At 43.0% G+C, this 21,201-nt stretch overlaps 1 long non-coding RNA gene across 2 annotated transcripts; it reads right to left on the bottom strand.

Moving 5' to 3' along the window:
- Positions 1-934: 934 nt before the first annotated feature.
- Positions 935-18,791, bottom strand: LOC125344737. 2 transcript variants are annotated; one of them, XR_007209628.1, is made up of 4 exons: positions 18,707-18,791; positions 14,466-14,689; positions 5,006-5,140; positions 935-959 (listed from the first exon to the last, which is right to left on the bottom strand). It is a non-coding gene; the product is annotated as an uncharacterized LOC125344737 (long non-coding RNA). The 2 variants fall into 2 exon arrangements; XR_007209627.1 differs by lacking the exon at positions 935-959 and having other exon boundaries at positions 4,974-5,140.
- Between the last annotated feature and the right edge of the window lie 2,410 nt (positions 18,792-21,201).

Below are 21,201 nucleotides of genomic sequence, written 5' to 3'. Positions count from 1 at the left end.
TCAACCATGACGATTTAAACCTTCTAAACAGACCCATATCCAGCAGACAACCTTGTAAACAGACCTATATCCAGTGTCTCTCACAGGCAAGGTTCCAGTTTCCAGCCTCCTCCTCCCCTTCCTCCTCCTCTTCCTCTCCTTCCTCTCCCCCCTCCTCCCCTCCCCCTCCTGGTCTTCCTCCTCCTTCCCTCTCTTCTCAGTCTCTGTCTCTGTCTCTTTGTCTCTCTCTGTCTCTCTCTCTCAATAGTTCCAGTTTCCAGCATCTCTCTCCCTCCCCCTCCCCCCCAGGCGGGATAAACTGCAGGCAGAACAGCCCCCATGCTGGCACAAGTAGAATTTCATCCTTGGCTCTAGCCCCCCCCCCACCCCCTCCCACCAGCTGTCCCCACCACAGTCCCGGCATCCCTTCCACAGCACAAAGACCCACAGCAAGCTTTAAAGCAGGAGGCCATCAGCAGGCCTTTGGCAGTCCTCTGCTTTGACGCCTGAAGCAGGCAGAAGACTTTGGGGCCATCTTTTGATGCCAGGAGGTGGCTCAGGACTGCCCACTCTCTCAGGGGGCGATTGCCCTCTCCACTGGGGCTCCCCGCCCTCCTCCCGCTGGGCCGCTGATTTCACTGCGAGCTCAGAGGAGCCACTGGGCCGCCCTGGCCAGGGAGGCCTTGGTGTCAGTTGCCGTACACCTGCCGGGCAGTCCCCCCCCACCACCCCACCCCCCCACCCCCCCCCGCCTTACCTGCAGATCCAGAGGGGCTCAGCCGATGCCCCCGGCCGCCTCGCCGCGGGCCCCGCCTCAGCCTGTAGATGGCAGTAGCAGGTGCTGGCGCCGAGCACCAAGCGCGCCGCTACCACCCAGGCTGCTGCCCGCCAGGGCGCTGCGGGACGCTGCGGGAGGCTGGAGGGCCCGATGCGGAAGTCCCCCGCGTGCGCAGGTCAGCGCAGCCAGAAGGAGACCTGATCTAGAGAAAAGAAAGGAGGGGCAGAGCTCCGCCGCCCGGAAGTCGCCGGAATCAGAACGCTGAGTCCTGCCACTCGGCCGGCCCAGTCCCGGGAGCTTTCTCCGGGGTCGCTGACTCCGTGGGAAGCTCGGGAGCTTCCTGCCGCTGCGCCGCCTCTGGAAGACAGCTCCGCCCCGGCCCCGCCCACCGACACGCCCCCTCGTAGCGGATGGTTTACTCTGAGTAAAACCTCAGGAGGCAGATGGTCTTCCTCAGGCCGCAGGAGTGCTGTCAGTGGGCAAAGTGCAGATATGCTCAGTCTGGCCTCTCTGCCCATGGCTTCGCTATAAGCTATAAGCTTGTGATAAAGCCTTCACTCAACTACATCACCTTCTGAGTCATGAAAGAAGTCACGCTAGAGAGAAAAACCATGGACGCAAGCAGCGTGGCTCCAGGGTAGGTCATCTGTTTGGGAATCAGAAGGCCCTGAGTTCTAACTCCATTACTGCTGAAAAGCATAAAATATATAGACTATATATTTCTAATTTTTACCATAAAAATAATCTTAAAGCTTGGTAATCCATGCCTTTAATAAACCTTTGTGGGAAGCTGAAGCAAGTGGGTTACTTAAGCCCATAACTTGAAAAGCTGCCAAGATCTGATTTCAAATAATAGCTCACTAAGAATAAAAACACTAGTGAATTAAAAAAAAAACTATAGCTTACCAAACTACAGGCAAATATTCATCAGAGATAAGACTTTAATGAAGTCTTGACAAATTGGATCTGGCAAGATGTGTCCAAAGTTGATACACCATACAAAGAATTTAAAACTGGACACATGAATCCTTTTTATCAATAGGAAATCAACCTGTGCAATTCACTCTATAAATGGATTTATCATTTCAATAGATGAAAAAGGAATCTTTTAATAAAAACAATGCTATTATTAGCAATATGTTTTGCTTTGTTTTACTTTTATGCTAGTCCTGGGACTTGAACTCAGGGCTTGGGCACTGCTGTTGAGCTTTTATGTTCAAGGCTAGCTCTCTACTACTTGAGCCACAGCTCCAATTTTGGCTTCTTTGGTAATTAATTGGAGATAAGACTTTCACAGACTTTCCTTACCTGGGCTGGTTTTGAACCAGGATTTTCAGATCTCAACCTCTTGACTAGCTAAGATTATAAACATAAGCCACTAGTGTCTAGTTAAGAACTTTTTAAAAAATATTTTTGTTGTTTTTCAATAGTTGTACAAAGGAGTTGCCATTCAATAAAGTAGTTGATGAGTAAAATTCATCTTGATCAATGTCTCCTCTTTCAGCATTTTCATCCATCCCTCCCAACCAACTCCTTTTCCTTTCCCTCACTTTTCTTAATTTTGTAGGATATACATTGAAAAAATATTATTTTGTGTGTGCCAGTCTGGGGGGTGAACTCAGGGCCTTGTGCATTTTTTCTCCAGGCTAACATTCTACCACTTGAGACACAGCTTTACTTCTGGTGTGTGTGTGTGTGTGTGTGTGTGTGTGTGTGTGTGTGTGTGTGTGTGTGTGTGTGTGTGTGTGTGTGTGTGTGTATGTGTGTGTGCATAATTGAATAGTCTCACAGACTTGGCTTGGGCTGGTTTTCAACTGTGACCCCCAGAACTTAGCTTTCTGAATAGGTAGATTTGCAGGTAGGAGCCATCAGTGTCCAGCAATACCTTGGGATTTTTTTCACTTCATTATCCTTGCTTTCATGGCTTCTATTGAGCATCATACTAAAATTATAGCTAGTACAATAAGCAATGGAAAAGAGAAAAGGCATGCAAATCAAAAGACTAATTCTACTTTCAGAAAGCATAGCATACTGTATTTAATAAAAGAATTTAGCAATATTACATATACAAGGCCAGTATTTCGGCAATTTCGTTTTTTTTGGCCAGTCCTGGGCCTTGGATTCCGGGCCTGAGCACTGTCCCTGGCTTCTTCCCGCTCAAGGCTAGCACTCCGCCACTTGAGCCACAGCGCCGCCGTTTTCTGTATATGTGGTACTGGGGAATCGAACCTAGGGCTCGTGTATCCGAGGCAGGCACTCTTGCCACTAGGCTATATCCCCAGCCCAGGCAATTTCCTTTTGATACATTTATAATAAGCAATTTAAACTTTAAGATTTTAATAGCAAAACAATTGAAGTATGTTTATAAAGTTAAAAAAACTGAAATAAATAAATAAAATTACCGCGTGGTACATAAAAATCCTGTGGGAAGCCTGAGCCTAGAGGACTAAATTTTACTGGCCTGGCTTCTTGTAGAAATTACCCAGTAGAAGTCATGCTACAGAAAAAATGCAAACCTCATAGCATAGAGGGTTGTCTTTCCGCTCTCTGCCTCAAAGGCTCTCTGAGGAAGGCCCAGATGAGCTGAGCTCAGCTGCTTATAACAACAAGTCACATATAAAGCTGCTCATTATTTCTAAAATTAAGTTTCAGAGTGGAAATCTTATGGTGGTGGGGGAAACCAAACTGCTCTGATTTTCTGAGTTGCTTCAATTATTTCATCTACATGATAAATAAAGGCTTGAGGCCTTTTGGGGACCAAATAGTTTAAAGATGAAAAGAAAATACGAGTTGCTCTAAGAAAGACTGCTGCCTCTTCATATGAGCACCCTCCACACTAACCCCTTAATATACCTCTCAGAGACAATGCCCAGAGCTACCAGGGGTCCAGCTGTGCAGAGTGCCCTCCAGAACTCTAAGACTCTGCTAATCAGTATCTATTTTTCCCTTCTTTTTGTTAGCACTGGGAATTGAACTTGGGGTCTTATACTTACTTGAGCCATGTCTCTCCTCCCACCCCCAGCGGAATCTTTTAGTTTTAGCTTGTGTTTAAGATAGGGTTTCCTGCTTTTGTTCAGGCCAGATTTAGGCTAGTATTATGGATTTGGCTTGAACTGTGAGCCTCCTATTTCTGTCTCCCATGTAGCTGAAATCCTAGGCATGAAGTACAATATCCAACTGTAACCTTGATTGCTACACTGAGTACACTGAGTACAAAAGACCTCTTTTTAATTTGGCCCTTCCTGGTTTAGAAAATAAGGGTCCAAACACAGGACCCTGTGGAAACTCTAGAACACTATGGAGACTGTAATTGACTGCAGATCTGGCTGGTGTTTGAATGATACTGTCTGAGTGTTTGACCTTTTGCAGTAATCCTGTCAAAAGACAGGTATAAAGCCCTGAAGGTACTTATCTTCATATTTCTGATTGCTTGCTATCTATCTCTTAGAATGTATCTCTTTAAAAAGCCCTGGGCCACAATGAGCCTATAAAAGCAGAGGTTGGGGAAGAGATCTTCAGACTAACAATACTTGTCAATAAACCCATTTCTCACCTCAGGTGGTGTTGGAATATTAATTATTTGACACTGAGATAGTAAATATGATAGATTATTGCATGAGCATTTCTTTATGCAGAGTTTGTTGGTCAGAACCAGCAAGACATAACAAATAAATAAAAACAAGTAGTTTAAGGAGCTTCATAATAATTATGAAGTAATAAGCATCTTCCTACAGAGTAATTTAAGTGTTCTTGATGCCATTCTGTGAGAATTTAATAGAAAATCCACCAGCATTTACTATAGTGCTTATTAAAACATTGTATCTATAAGAAAAGAATAGTATTAACAATCTGTGTAGCTGGATGTAATGGAAAATACATGAATCTTTTTGGACTGAGAGTTTGCTGTACTAAAAAAGCAAACCAATAAGTTCAATAAAATTCTATTTAATCATGTAACGTTATCTTTAATCTTGCATCACATGTTGCCGGTTAAGTCCAAGAATTAGAAAGCAGCCATTCCAGACAATTTTTCAAATCAGTTTTATCTAGGATAGCAGGAAGGAGGGTTCTAAAATAATCTATGCAGGTCTTTTCAAACTAACTGTCTATATCATGCTATGATAATTGTCAACATTAAATGTGAGAATGAAAAAGAACAAAAGGACTATGACCGAAGTGAACTATACCATATTCTACTTATAAACCAACAGTAGCAAGTCCATACAAGGGAAAATGCAGCCTCCTTACCAATAATTGTTACACCATCATCTTTATCATCTTCAGCCACTTCCTGAACATTGACTTCTGGGTTCATATCAACCTCTTTTCCTGATAACTGTAAATAGGTTTGAGGAGAAGATGGGACCTTGACAGTAACAGAGCCTGTGATAAATTTAAAGGAGAGCTTATTAATGGAAAAAAAAATCAAAATGTCATATCTGTATTCTTACTGGACTGAAACTAAGCATGACTCTTGGTTTTCTGTCTTATTCTTTAGCAGATTTATTTAATCATCGGTATCTTTTCTTACTTCCAGATAGTCAAGGTTTTCTTACTCCTGAGACATTCCTTTTAACTTCTGACAACTTCTGTCAATAATCCTACCCAGTTCAGCAGTATCACAAAAGAGTACTTTGCTACATATCAAGTATCCAGACAAGATATACTATTAATTGAGCACTTACTAAGAGCTGGTGAATTAATCCCATATCAGTTTTATGAAGTATTATCATGATTCCAATTATACAGATAAGAACTTGTTCCAAATAAGACCCTGAATAGCAAAAAGAATTTTAAGCAGAAAGAACAGTGCTGGAGGAATTTCAGTACCAAACTTCAAGCTGTATTACAAAGCTAAAGTAATAAAAACAGCTTGGTATTGGCACAAGAACAGGTCTGAGGACCAATGGAACAGAACTGAAGACCCAGAAATTAACCCACAGACCTATGCCTACTTAATCGTTGATAAAGGAGCTAAAAAAAAAATAGGATGGAAGAAAGACAGCCTCTTCAACAAACGGTGCTGGCAAAACTGGTTCAACATCTGTAACAAACTAAAGCTAGATCCTTATATACCACCCTGCACCAGAATCAATTCCAAATGGATCAAAGACCTTAAGGTAATAATCAGATACCCTGAAAACTTTACAAGAAGGAATAGGAGAAACACCTGGGCTCCTTGGTACAGGATGAAAGTTTCTTAACAAAGACCCAGAAACACAACAAATCAAACAAAGGTTGGACAAATTGGGATTGCATCAAACTGCAGGGCTTCTGCATGGCAAAGGCTATAGCTTGCAAGATACATAGAAAGTCCACAGATTGGGAGATCTTTACTGGCCATAACAACAAACAGAGGAAGGCCTCATATCTATGTACAACTCAAAAAAATTAAATTCCTCCAAACAAATTCTCAAAGAACCAACTGCCCCCTCAGCAAATGGGCTAAAGACATAAAAAGAGACTTCTCTGAAGAGGAAACCAGAATGGCCAAGAGACACATGAAGAAGTGCTCAAAATCACTGCCATAAAATAAATGCAAATCAAAACAACATTGAGATTCCACCTCACTCCAATAAGAATGGCCATTATCAAGAAAACTAATAATAACAGATGCTGGAGAGGATGTGGCCAAAAGGGAACCCTACTATACTGTGAGTGGGGGTGTAAACTTGTTCAACCACTCTGGGAAGCAGTATGGGTAAACATAGAGCTCCCCTAAGACCAAGAAGCCCCACTTTTGGGCATCTACTCAAAAGATTACAAGATCACACTAAAGCCACCAGCACAATTATGCTCATCATAGCACAATTTGTAATGGCTAAAATATGGAACCAAGCCAGATGCCCCTCAGTAGATGAGTGGATCAAGAAAATGTGGTTCATATACACAGTGGTATTCTATGCCTCTGTCAGAAAGAATGACACTGCCACATTCATAAGGAAATGGAAGGACATGGAAAAAAATCATACAAAGTGAAGTGAGCTAGACCCAAAGAAACACAGACTTTATGGTTTCCCTTATCAGGAATAATTAGTACACGTCTAGGACTATCCTAGCAGAAGAGCACAATAGCTCAATAGCTATGTACATATGAACACATAAAATGATGCTAAGTGAAATAAACTCCGAGTTATGGAAACAAGTGGTTTAACACTGTTGTGATTTTCAACATACCATTTGAAAATATGCCCTTTCTTTTGTCTTTCTTTCCTGTGGTTTAACCTCTGATGTCACTGTGATTTTGGTGCCCTGGATATTGCATATATGTGTATTGGAACTAGGGAAGGGAAAGGGAATAGCAAAATCGAGAGACAAAGGATAAAAAGACAAACCAAGGCAACAGCAATACCTACAAAATTATCTGGTATAAACCAACTGCACAACTCAAGGGGGAGAGGGAAACAGGGAGGGTAGAAGTGGGGGGGAAATGAGGGAGGAGGTAACAAGTTGGATAGAAATGTATGCACTGCGCCACATATGAAACTATAACCCCTCTGTACATAACTCTGACAATAAATTAATGAAAAAAAAAAGAACTTGTTCCAGTATCTATGACAGCTAAGCTCAGAATGCAGGTCTAGCTCAATGAGCACAAAGCCCATACTTTCTGATTACATATAAGACTAGTGACCACATGGATCATTATAATCAACTAGCACCCTGAACTCCTGTACCTTCAGTATTACTGAAGTGCCAGACTTTGAAGTCAGGCCCCACTTTACCACGTGAACCCCACTTTACCACGTGAACCTGAGATAAGCAGGCCTGTGAGCAGACCCAGGATAAGCCCATTAGGGCCCAGTCGGTCTAGAACTCTAACCACTGGGAATGCTTAACTCTGACCACCCCTGGGGTGCCTCGAACCTGAGCCAATCAGATTTGTACCTGTGTCCTAATCTTGCCTGCTTGAACACCTGATTGTTGTAACTTTGTTTTTTGCCTTTAGAAGCCGTGTGTAATTGTAGCTTGAGGCTCCCTCCTAACCTCCGCTGTGTCGGTGGGTAGGACGAGGCCCGAGATGCAGCTCGCTTAAATAAAGCCTTGCCTTGCTTTTGCATTTCAGAATGTCTGAGTCTTGGTGGTCTTCTTGGTGGTGGTTTCGCGACTTGGCACAACATTTGGGGTTTCGTCCGGGATAGCCCCAGAGACCCCCGAGACCCCAGACTCCGAAGGTAAGAAAATAGCGCTGTTCATTCTGTGTGTCTGTGTCTGTGTGATTTGTAGTTTTGTTTTCTGTTTAGGCCAGCCACTTGAATCTGAACCTGTAGGTAGTGAAGGACCAGCCGGAGTGGACACGCTCATATGGGCAGTCCTGGAGGACTTGGAGAACACCTCAAGCCCCTCCACAGGGGGCTCAGGCTTCCCACTACCACCGTGAACCTGAAGGACTGGACCGGGAGGCCCTTCTAACGGGCGCCCGTCCAGTCCACTCTATATTCGGGGTTGTCTGGTCTGCTCCTACACAGGAACGGGAGAGAGAGAGTTAAAGTTAAGAGAGAGAGGTAAAGTTAAGGTTATATGTTCCTGGCTAGGTAAGGTTCAACGCCCCTGAGTCAGCCTGAAGAGTTACAGAAGATGGATGATCTTCACCCATCAGCACCCCTTTAAAACCGAGGGACCAGAGTTGTTTTTGGGAAGATGAGGCAGGATAAACTAGAGGAATGCAAAACAGAGGTACAGAGGACTATACTTGTAAGAAATGGTGACAGGCCCTTTGGTTACTACATTGGGCCCTACTGGCCCATGACTTACCTCTATATCATCCCCTAGACATGCAAGCCATTGAAATGGACAGAATGGAGCCATGATTGGCTCCCAAGGTACCAAAAAGAAAAAGGGGGAAATGAAGTGCCAGACTTTGAAGTCCGGCCCCATTTTACCACGTGAACCCCATTTTAGAATCGAACCCTGAGCCAATCAGATTTGTACCTGTGTCCTAATCTTGCTTGCTTGAACACCTGATTCTTGTTACCCTGTTCTTTCCCTATATAAGCCCTGTGTAATCACAGCTCGGGGCTTCCTCCTAACCTCCGCTGTGTCGGTGGGTAGGACGAGGCCCAAGTTGCAGCTCGCTTAAATAAAGCCTTGCCTTGCTTTTGCATTTCGGAATGTCTGAGTCTCGGTGGTCTTCTTGGTGGTGGTTTCACGACTTGGCACAACACTACTTCCACCCATAATTTTAAAAGTAAAAAATCATGAATTTAAGAAACATTTTTCAAAGACTTAACTGTAAAGGTCTCAAAAGTGACTTCCAGGAAGACAGCTGAGGAGCAGCAGAGCCCTAGCTAAGCTCCCTCCGACATCGCAGTTTTCCCATCCCAGAGAAACTTTTACTCCTAGAAAGACAGCCCAAGTAAGTTATAACAGTACAGGGATTCTGGCCAGAAAGGAAATATCGACTTTGCTGGCCTGAAACACAGATTTGAGCTCCAGGTGGTGTCCTGCCGCCACACTAGCGCTGGCACAGCGCCCCACACCCCGCGCACCTAAAGCACACAGTGGCGACCATGAAGAAATCCTCCAGACGGCGGCAGACAGATGCCAATAGCAGGCTGAGCACTGCAACTAAAATATGAAACCAACCCAATGCCCCTCAGTAGATGAGTGGATCAAGAAAATGTAGTACATATACACAATGAAATGGCCAAAATAGCAGAGAAAGTGTGAATACCCCATGAAAGACATTCTCACTCACATCCACAGAAGGCAGCCCTTCCCCCATCACCAGAGCAAAGTGCCATCTTTGCCTCTGGCATAGACCTGGCCAGAGCAGACTGGAAATAAAGCAGGCCTGGGGAAAGCAAGGATGAAAGAGCTGTAATAGGGAGGTCAGATCTGGCCAGCGCCATCATTGGCTGTTGGAGGGGTATCAGATTGACTCCATTCAAGATTAGTTAAAGAGAGCAGAAGCCAATTCCATCTTCACTAAGATCTCCCCGCCCTATCCAGGGAAGTTCCCCTTTGCTGTGATAAGATTGTGTAAAGCACTTGACCTCTTGAGATGTGGAAGGTTCAAGGAATGTTCAAGGTTAAACCTGTGCCCTCCATGAGTAGGCGTATTCACCTGCATCCTGGGAGCCCCACCAAATACAATTCTAACTAGAATAATAGGTTGGTTCAAACAGATACTGGGAGACAGACTGTAACTCCATTGGCCACCTGCATATGACATAGCACGCTCTGTAAGGGTGGTAACCCCATTGGCCACCTGCGTGTGGCAGGTTTGACTATGTGATGTTTGCCTATATAACCAGGCCTGAAAGGCAACACGTGGTCACAGTTCCAGGTCTCGAGTATGGGCTGCGACTCTGGCCAGTCGGTTTGCTTTTTACTTCCCCAATAAATCATCCTTTTATCATCTTTTTTGCTGGAGACTGAGTGGTGGACTCTAGCAGGAACCAGGAATCCCCTCCCTTGTGGGGGGTGACTCCAATACAGGGGCCATCTTTGCAAAGGGCAAGAGTAACTGAACAGTGAGAGCTAGCTCTGCTCAGAAGACGATCCCTCTGCCCACGTGGGAGTATCTCTCCTCGGGCTGAGACTCACAGACTCAGGTAAACTCAGCCAGTGGTGCCCCGCTGACTCGGTGGCTGCCGACTCTCCAGCAGCAGGAATTTCTAAAATCAAACCCAAAGTGGCAAGCAGCTACTGGCAGGAAGGAGCAAACAGACAGGAGAGTAAACAGTTCCTGAGACAGATAAACAGCTCCATTACAAACGCCCAAGTCTCACCAGCAAACAGCTGAATTCCACAGCCAGCTCTGCCTAGGAGGTCACCCTGCCCAAGAGGGAGGAACCTCCCCCACTGCAAGCAGCTCTCAGCCAGCTAAACCAGGCCCCAGGCGCCCCACCTGGCTGAGTCCAAGCCTATTCAGAGCCAGACTTTAAAGGCAGCAGTCCCCACAGCAGATGGGAGGAGCTACGGTTCCGGAGATTGCTCAGCTTCCCCCAACTACAGAGGACACCTAAGTCCTACCTGCAAGCTGTGCTAACCACAGAGCCCAGGATTTAACTATTAGGGGAGGAGGGTCAGAGTAGATCCACCCCCTTTAAAATTACTTTCCTTTGACTAATACCTTTACTCTTTTCTGTTGACTCTCCATTTTGTCTATTATTTTAACCTCGCTCTTTCTACCGATTCTACTCTTCTCCACCTTTCCATTTCACTGAAACTAACCAAAATCATCATCCCCCATTCATTTTACTCTACTCTCTTCAATACCCCTAACTTACCCTCCTAAATTTACTTCTAGGACCTCCAGACTCCATTGACCCCTGGTTATAGGATAGAGGGTATCCTTGTTCAATACGAGTGAGTCAAAGAGGTTCATAGAGAAATCCCACTAGTCCAAAAAGAACTAAATATGAGAATAAAAATTGCTCATAGGGTTATAATGGTAAATAAGTAACTACTGAATACAGGGTTCGGGGTTGGTTGTTACATTAAAATTATATTCTTCTGGCACACCAAATTTGCTTTTATATACAAAAAAGAGAGGAAGATATCTGTATATAACTGTGAACTTCTAAGATTTATACAACAGTGCTTGGTAAGGTCTGCTTTGGATCTTAAATGGTGCTCACTGGTGCTTGTAAATTGGCATTTCCAACCAAAATGGGCAGAAGAAGCACAAGAAAGATGGCAAACAAGGGAATCTCATCTCCCGCTCAAAAGAAGAAGGAAGCAGAGCAATCAATCAAAGACCTAGAAGAGAACCCTCAAAATGCTCTACAACTCTACTGATAAAAATGTTAAATGAAAAGTTTGAATCTCTTCAGACAGCTATTCTAGAGCATGAGGAGGCGAACCAAAGATTAATACATCAATCCGTCCATAAAGTAATAGAGGATTTCATGGCCAACACAAATAGAAAGATAAATGAACTTCAAGAGTCCAAGAGAGCTACCCAGCTAAAAGATTTGAGAGACAGCACTTAGAACCAAATTAATGAAGTAAAGAAGTCCATACAGGACTTAAGACCTGGAAGCCATCAAGAAAGACCAGTAAGAGGAAGGGAGATTAAAAATCAAGTAGCTAGCCTACAGAGCACACTAGATAAAGCAGAGGATCGAATCTCAGGAACTGAAGATTCCCTACAATCTATGGAGAAAGAACAAAAAACTATACAAAACCAATCCAATCAGCAAAACAGATCACTCCAGGAGCTCCAAGATACAATCAGGAAGCCCAATTTAAGGCTAATAGGTATCAAGGAAAACCTAGAGAAAGAAGTCAATGGAATAGGCAACTTATTTAACAGAATATTAGCTGAGAATTTCCCAAATATCCAGAATGATAGGCCTATCCAGATACAAGAAGCATTTAGAACCCCAAACAGACAGACCACATCAGAATAGGACATCCCACCTATACATTTTGATCAAAACAGGATCAATGCAGTCCAAGGAAAGAATCCTTAAAGCTTCGAGGGAGAGGAAAATAATCACATATAAAGGAAAATGAATCAGAATTACCCGAGACTTCTCAGGAGAGACTATGAAAGCAAGGAGAGCCTGGAATGAGGTATACTACACCCTAAAAACAAAACAAAACAAAACAAAAAAAACTATCAACCAAGAATACTGTACCCAGCTAAACTCTCATTCATAGCTGAAGGTCAAATGGTCAAATAAAAGTCTTCCACAGTAAGGAAAACTGAAACAATATATTTCCATCACACCAGCTTACAGAAAGTCCTACACATGGAAAATATACTACACATGGAAAATAATCAAGATTACAATAAAGATAGAGAAATGAACCCGCCTCCAAGAGACACATCTATCCAGCAAAAGCAAATATCTTCTAAAAGTGAAAGGCTGGAATAAAATCTACCAGGCAAACTGCCCCCATAGGCACGCTGGAGTTGCAATCCCCGTATCAGATAAAATTGACTTCAAATTTAAAAAGGTAAGAAGAGACAAAGAAGGTTACTACATACTAATAAAAGGATCTCTCCTACAGGAGGATATAACCATCCTAAATATCTACACCCCAAATACAGGAGCACCCAACTTCATCAAACAAACACTACTGACTCTAAAAACACTCATAGATCCAAACACATTGATAGTTGGAGACTTTAACACTCCACTGTCACATCTGGACAGATCAACACACCAAAAACGAAGCAAAGAAAACCTCAGAACTAAACAACTGCATGGACCAACTAGACTTAACCAAGATCTACAGAATATTCATCCAGCAACACCAGAATACACATTCTTTTCAGCAGCTCATGGAACTTTCTCCAAAATAGATCACACAAAGGGCACAAAGAAATATGTACAAACTCAGAAGTATCGAAATCATTCCCTACATTCTCTCAGACCACAATGGAATAAAATTAGAGCTCAACTCAAACAGTCACCACAGAAAATCCCACAATTCATGGAGACTAAGCAACACGTTGCTGAACCATAAGTGGGTCATTGAAGAAATTAGAACACAGATCCAAATGTTTATGGGATTAAACTCAGATGAGCACACAAAGTACCAGCTCCTTTGGAACACAGCAAAGGCAGATACTCAGAGGAAAAATTATATCTCTGAGTACCTACATCAACAAACTGGAGAAATAGCAACTCAAAAACTTAAGGGATCACCTTAAGCTCCCAGAAAGAGAACAACAAGCCAAACACCAAGCCAATAGATGGAAGCAAATAACTAAAACCAAATAAGAATTAAATGACTTAGAGTAAAAATAAACCATCGAAAGAATCAACAAAATGAAGAGTTGATTTTTTGAAAAAATTAACAAGATAGACAGACCCCTAGCAAATCTGACCAAAAAACAAAGGCAACACTACCCAAATAAACAAGATCAGAGATGAAACAGGTAACATCACCACAGAAACAATCAAAATCCAGAACACAATAAGGGACTATTTTGCAAACTTTGACACCAACAAAATCGAGAACCTGGAAGAATTGGATGCTTTCCTAGCAAAAATTGATATCCTCAAACTCAACCATGACGATTTAAACCTTCTAAACAGACCCATATCCAGCAGACAACCTTGTAAACAGACCTATATCCAGTGTCTCTCACAGGCAAGGTTCCAGTTTCCAGCCTCCTCCTCCCCTTCCTCCTCCTCTTCCTCTCCTTCCTCTCCCCCCTCCTCCCCCTCCCCCTCCTGGTCTTCCTCCTCCTTCCCTCTCTTCTCAGTCTCTGTCTCTGTCTCTTTGTCTCTCTCTGTCTCTCTCTCTCAATAGTTCCAGTTTCCAGCATCTCTCTCCCTCCCCCTCCCCCCCAGGCGGGATAAACTGCAGGCAGAACAGCCCCCATGCTGGCACAAGTAGAATTTCATCCTTGGCTCTAGCCCCCCCCCCACCCCCTCCCACCAGCTGTCCCCACCACAGTCCCGGCATCCCTTCCACAGCACAAAGACCCACAGCAAGCTTTAAAGCAGGAGGCCATCAGCAGGCCTTTGGCAGTCCTCTGCTTTGACGCCTGAAGCAGGCAGAAGACTTTGGGGCCATCTTTTTGATGCCAGGAGGTGGCTCAGGACTGCCCACTCTCTCAGGGGGCGATTGCCCTCTCCACTGGGGCTCCCCGCCCTCCTCCCGCTGGGCCGCTGATTTCACTGCGAGCTCAGAGGAGCCACTGGGCCCGCCCTGGCCAGGGAGGCCTTGGTGTCAGTTGCCGTACACCTGCCGGGCAGGCCCCCCCCACCCCCCCACCCCCACCCCACCCCCGCCTTACCTGCAGATCCAGAGGGGCTCAGCCGATGCCCCCGGCCGCCTCGCCGCGGGCCCCGCCTCAGCCTGTAGATGGCAGTAGCAGGTGCTGGCGCCGAGCACCAAGCGCGCCGCTACCACCCAGGCTGCTGCCCGCCAGGGCGCTGCGGGACGCTGCGGGAGGCTGGAGGGCCCGATGCGGAAGTCCCCCGCGTGCGCAGGTCCAGCGCAGCCAGAAGGAGACCTGATCTAGAGAAAAGAAAGGAGGGGCAGAGCTCCGCCGCCCGGAAGTCGCCGGAATCAGAACGCTGAGTCCTGCCACTCGGCCGGCCCAGTCCGGGAGCTTTCTCCGGGGTCGCTGACTCCGTGGGAAGCTCGGGAGCTTCCTGCCGCTGCGCCGCCTCTGGAAGACAGCTCCGCCCCGGCCCCGCCCACCGACACGCCCCCTCGTAGCGGATGGTTTACTCTGAGTAAAACCTCAGGAGGCAGATGGTCTTCCTCAGGCCGCAGGAGTGCTGTCAGTGGGCAAAGTGCAGATATGCTCAGTCTGGCCTCTCTGCCCATGGCTTCGCTATAAGCTATAAGCTTGTGATAAAGCCTTCACTCAACTACATCACCTTCTGAGTCATGAAAGAAGTCACGCTAGAGAGAAAAACCATGGACGCAAGCAGCGTGGCTCCAGGGTAGGTCATCTGTTTGGGAATCAGAAGGCCCTGAGTTCTAACTCCATTACTGCTGAAAAGCATAAAATATATAGACTATATATTTCTAATTTTTACCATAAAAATAATCTTAAAGCTTGGTAATCCATGCCTTTAATAAACCTTTGTGGGAAGCTGAAGCAAGTGGGTTACTTAAGCCCATAACTTGAAAAGCTGCCAAGATCTGATTTCAAATAATAGCTCACTAAGAATAAAAAACACTAAGTGAATTAAAAAAAAAACTATAGCTTACCAAACTACAGGCAAATATTCATCAGAGATAAGACTTTAATGAAGTCTTGACAAATTGGATCTGGCAAGATGTGTCCAAAGTTGATACACCATACAAAGAATTTAAACTGGACACATGAATCCTTTTTATCAATAGGAAATCAACCTGTGCAATTCACTCTATAAATGGATTTATCATTTCAATAGATGAAAAAGGAATCTTTTAATAAAAACAATGCTATTATTAGCAATATGTTTTGCTTTGTTTACTTTTATGCTAGTCCTGGGACTTGAACTCAGGGCTTGGGCACTGCTGTTGAGCTTTTATGTTCAAGGCTAGCTCTCTACTACTTGAGCCACAGCTCCAATTTTGGCTTCTTTGGTAATTAATTGGAGATAAGACTTTCACAGACTTTCCTTACCTGGGCTGGTTTTGAACCAGGATTTTCAGATCTCAACCTCTTGACTAGCTAAGATTATAAACATAAGCCACTAGTGTCTAGTTAAGAACTTTTTAAAAAATATTTTTGTTGTTTTTCAATAGTTGTACAAAGGAGTTGCCATTCAATAAAGTAGTTGATGAGTAAAATTCATCTTGATCAATGTCTCCTCTTTCAGCATTTTCATCCATCCCTCCCAACCAACTCCTTTTCCTTTCCCTCACTTTTCTTAATTTTGTAGGATATACATTGAAAAAATATTATTTTGTGTGTGCCAGTCTGGGGGGTGAACTCAGGGCCTTGTGCATTTTTTCTCCAGGCTAACATTCTACCACTTGAGACACAGCTTTACTTCTGGTGTGTGTGTGTGTGTGTGTGTGTGTGTGTGTGTGTGTGTGTGTGTGTATGTGTGTGTGCATAATTGAATAGTCTCACAGACTTGGCTTGGGCTGGTTTTCAACTGTGACCCCCAGAACTTAGCTTCTGAATAGGTAGATTTGCAGGTAGGAGCCATCAGTGTCCAGCAATACCTTGGGATTTTTTTCACTTCATTATCCTTGCTTTCATGGCTTCTATTGAGCATCATACTAAAATTATAGCTAGTACAATAAGCAATGGAAAAGAGAAAAGGCATGCAAATCAAAAGACTAATTCTACTTTCAGAAAGCATAGCATACTGTATTTAATAAAAGAATTTAGCAATATTACATATACAAGGCCAGTATTTCGGCAATTTCGTTTTTTTTGGCCAGTCCTGGGCCTTGGATTCCGGGCCTGAGCACTGTCCCTGGCTTCTTCCCGCTCAAGGCTAGCACTCCGCCACTTGAGCCACAGCGCCGCCGTTTTCTGTATATGTGGTACTGGGGAATCGAACCTAGGGCCTCGTGTAATCCGAGGCAGGCACTCTTGCCACTAGGCTATATCCCCAGCCCAGGCAATTTCCTTTTGATACATTTATAATAAGCAATTTAAACTTTAAGATTTTAATAGCAAAACAATTGAAGTATGTTTATAAAGTTAAAAAAACTGAAATAAATAAATAAAATTACCGCGTGGTACATAAAAATCCTGTGGGAAGCCTGAGCCTAGAGGACTAAATTTTACTGGCCTGGCTTCTTGTAGAAATTACCCAGTAGAAGTCATGCTACAGAAAAAATGCAAACCTCATAGCATAGAGGGTAGTCTTTCCGCTTCTCTGCCTCAAAGGCTCTCTGAGGAAGGCCCAGATGAGCTGAGCTCAGCTGCTTATAACAACAAGTCACATATAAAGCTGCTCATTATTTCTAAAATTAAGTTTCAGAGTGGAAATCTTATGGTGGTGGGGGAAACCAAACTGCTCTGATTTTCTGAGTTGCTTCAATTATTTCATCTACATGATAAATAAAGGCTTGAGGCCTTTTGGGGACCAAATAGTTTAAAGATGAAAAGAAAATACGAGTTGCTCTAAGAAAGACTGCTGCCTCTTCATATGAGCACCCTCCACACTAACCCCTTAATATACCTCTCAGAGACAATGCCCAGAGCTACCAGGGGTCCAGCTGTGCAGAGTGCCCTCCAGAACTCTAAGACTCTGCTAATCAGTATCTATTTTTCCCTTCTTTTTGTTAGCACTGGGAATTGAACTTGGGGTCTTATACTTACTTGAGCCATGTCTCTCCTCCACCCCCAGCGGAATCTTTTAGTTTTAGCTTGTGTTTAAGATAGGGTTTCCTGCTTTTGTTCAGGCCAGATTTAGGCTAGTATTATGGATTTGGCTTGAACTGTGAGCCTCCTATTTCTGTCTCCCATGTAGCTGAAATCCTAGGCATGAAGTACAATATCCAACTGTAACCTTGATTGCTACACTGAGTACACTGAGTACAAAAGACCTCTTTTTAATTTGGCCCTTCCTGGTTTAGAAAATAAGGGTCCAAACACAGGACCCTGTGGAAACTCTAGAACACTATGGAGACTGTAATTGACTGCAGATCTGGCTGGTGTTTGAATGATACTGTCTGAGTGTTTGACCTTTTGCAGTAATCCTGTCAAAAGACAGGTATAAAGCCCTGAAGGTACTTATCTTCATATTCTGATTGCTTGCTATCTATCTCTTAGAATGTATCTCTTTAAAAGCCCTGGGCCACAATGAGCCTATAAAAGCAGAGGTTGGGGAAGAGATCTTCAGACTAACAATACTTGTCAATAAACCCATTTCTCACCTCAGGTGGTGTTGGAATATTAATTATTTGACACTGAGATAGTAAATATGATAGATTATTGCATGAGCATTTCTTTATGCAGAGTTTGTTGGTCAGAACCAGCAAGACATAACAAATAAATAAAAACAAGTAGTTTAAGGAGCTTCATAATAATTATGAAGTAATAAGCATCTTCCTACAGAGTAATTTAAGTGTTCTTGATGCCATTCTGTGAGAATTTAATAGAAAATCCACCAGCATTTACTATAGTGCTTATTAAAACATTGTATCTATAAGAAAAGAATAGTATTAACAATCTGTGTAGCTGGATGTAATGGAAAATACATGAATCTTTTTGGACTGAGAGTTTGCTGTACTAAAAAAGCAAACCAATAAGTTCAATAAAATTCTATTTAATCATGTAACGTTATCTTTAATCTTGCATCACATGTTGCCGGTTAAGTCCAAGAATTAGAAAGCAGCCATTCCAGACAATTTTTCAAATCAGTTTTATCTAGGATAGCAGGAAGGAGGGTTCTAAAATAATCTATGCAGGTCTTTTCAAACTAACTGTCTATATCATGCTATGATAATTGTCAACATTAAATGTGAGAATGAAAAAGAACAAAAGGACTATGACCGAAGTGAACTATACCATATTTCTACTTATAAACCAACAGTAGCAAGTCCATACAAGGGAAAATGCAGCCTCCTTACCAATAATTGTTACACCATCATCTTTATCATCTTCAGCCACTTCCTGAACATTGACTTCTGGGTTCATATCAACCTCTTTTCCTGATAACTGTAAAATAGGTTTGAGGAGAAGATGGGACCTTGACAGTAACAGAGCCTGTGATAAATTTAAAGGAGAGCTTATTAATGGAAAAAAAAATCAAAATGTCATATCTGTATTCTTACTGACTGAAAACTAAGCATGACTCTTGGTTTCTGTTCTTATTCTTTAGCAGATTTATTTAATCATCGGTATCTTTTCTTACTTCCAGATAGTCAAGGTTTTCTTACTCCTGAGACATTCCTTTTAACTTCTGACAACTTCTGTCAATAATCCTACCCAGTTCAGCAGTATCACAAAAGAGTACTTTGCTACATATCAAGTATCCAGACAAGATATACTATTAATTGAGCACTTACTAAGAGCTGGTGAATTAATCCCCATATCAGTTTTATGAAGTATTATCATGATTCCAATTATACAGATAAGAACTTGTTCCAAATAAGACCCTGAATAGCAAAAAGAATTTTAAGCAGAAAGAACAGTGCTGGAGGAATTTCAGTACCAAACTTCAAGCTGTATTACAAAGCTATAGTAATAAAAACAGCTTGGTATTGGCACAAGAACAGGTCTGAGGACCAATGGAACAGAACTGAAGACCCAGAAATTAACCCACAGACCTATGCCTACTTAATCGTTGATAAAGGAGCTAAAAAAAAAATAGGATGGAAGAAAGACAGCCTCTTCAACAAACGGTGCTGGCAAAACTGGTTCAACATCTGTAACAAACTAAAGCTAGATCCTTATATACCACCCTGCACCAGAATCAATTCCAAATGGATCAAAGACCTTAAGGTAATAATCAGATACCCTGAAAACTTTACAAGAAGGAATAGGAGAAACACCTGGGCTCCTTGGTACAGGATGAAAGTTTCTTAACAAAGACCCAGAAACACAACAAATCAAACAAAGGTTGGACAAATGGGATTGCATCAAACTGCAGGGCTTCTGCATGGCAAAGGCTATAGCTTGCAAGATACATAGAAAGTCCACAGATTGGGAGATCTTTACTGGCCATACAACAAACAGAGGAAGGCCTCATATCTATGTACAACTCAAAAAAATTAAATTCCTCCAAACAAATTCTCAAAGAACCAACTGCCCCCTCAGCAAATGGGCTAAAGACATAAAAAGAGACTTCTCTGAAGAGGAAACCAGAATGGCCAAGAGACACATGAAGAAGTGCTCAAAATCACTGGCCATAAAATAAATGCAAATCAAAACAACATTGAGATTCCACCTCACTCCAATAAGAATGGCCATTATCAAGAAAACTAATAATAACAGATGCTGGAGAGGATGTGGCCAAAAGGGAACCCTACTATACTGTGAGTGGGGGTGTAAACTTGTTCAACCACTCTGGGAAGCAGTATGGGTAAACATAGAGCTCCCCTAAGACCAAGAAGCCCACTTTTGGGCATCTACTCAAAAGATTACAAGATCACACTAAAGCCACCAGCACAATTATGCTCATCATAGCACAATTTGTAATGGCTAAAATATGGAACCAAGCCAGATGCCCCTCAGTAGATGAGTGGATCAAGAAAATGTGGTTCATATACACAGTGGTATTCTATGCCTCTGTCAGAAAGAATGACACTGCACATTCATAAGGAAATGGAAGGACATGGAAAAAAATCATACAAAGTGAAGTGAGCTAGACCCAAAGAAACACAGACTTTATGGTTTCCCTTATCAGGAATAATTAGTACACGTCTAGGACTATCCTAGCAGAAGAGCACAATAGCTCAATAGCTATGTACATATGAACACATAAAATGATGCTAAGTGAAATAAACTCCGAGTTATGAAACAAGTGGTTTAACACTGTTGTGATTTCAACATACCATTTGAAAATATGCCCTTTTCTTTTGTCTTTCTTTCCTGTGGTTAACCTCTGATGTCACTGTGATTTTGGTGCCCTGGATATTGCATATATGTGTATTGGAACTAGGGAAGGGAAAGGGAATAGCAAAATCGAGAGACAAAGGATAAAAAGACAAACCAAGGCAACAGCAATACCTACAAAATTATCTGGTATAAACCAACTGCACAACTCAAGGGGGAGAGGGAAACAGGGAGGGTAGAAGTGGGGGGGAAATGAGGGAGGAGGTAACAAGTTGGATAAGAAATGTATGCACTGCGCCACATATGAAACTATAACCCCTCTGTACATAACTCTGACAATAAATTAATGAAAAAAAAAAGAACTTGTTCCAGTATCTATGACAGCTAAGCTCAGAATGCAGGTCTAGCTCAATGAGCACAAAGCCCATACTTTCTGATTACATATAAGACTAGTGACCACATGGATCATTATAATCAACTAGCACCCTGAACTCCTGTACCTTCAGTATTACTGAAGTGCCAGACTTTGAAGTCAGGCCCCACTTTACCACGTGAACCCCACTTTACC

Source organism: Perognathus longimembris, unplaced genomic scaffold, assembly GCF_023159225.1.
Source record: "Perognathus longimembris pacificus isolate PPM17 unplaced genomic scaffold, ASM2315922v1 HiC_scaffold_4160, whole genome shotgun sequence".
Lineage (NCBI taxonomy): Eukaryota > Metazoa > Chordata > Mammalia > Rodentia > Heteromyidae > Perognathus > Perognathus longimembris.
Note: the sequence above shows the minus strand (reverse complement) of the source record. Positions and strands in the feature narration are given on the sequence as shown.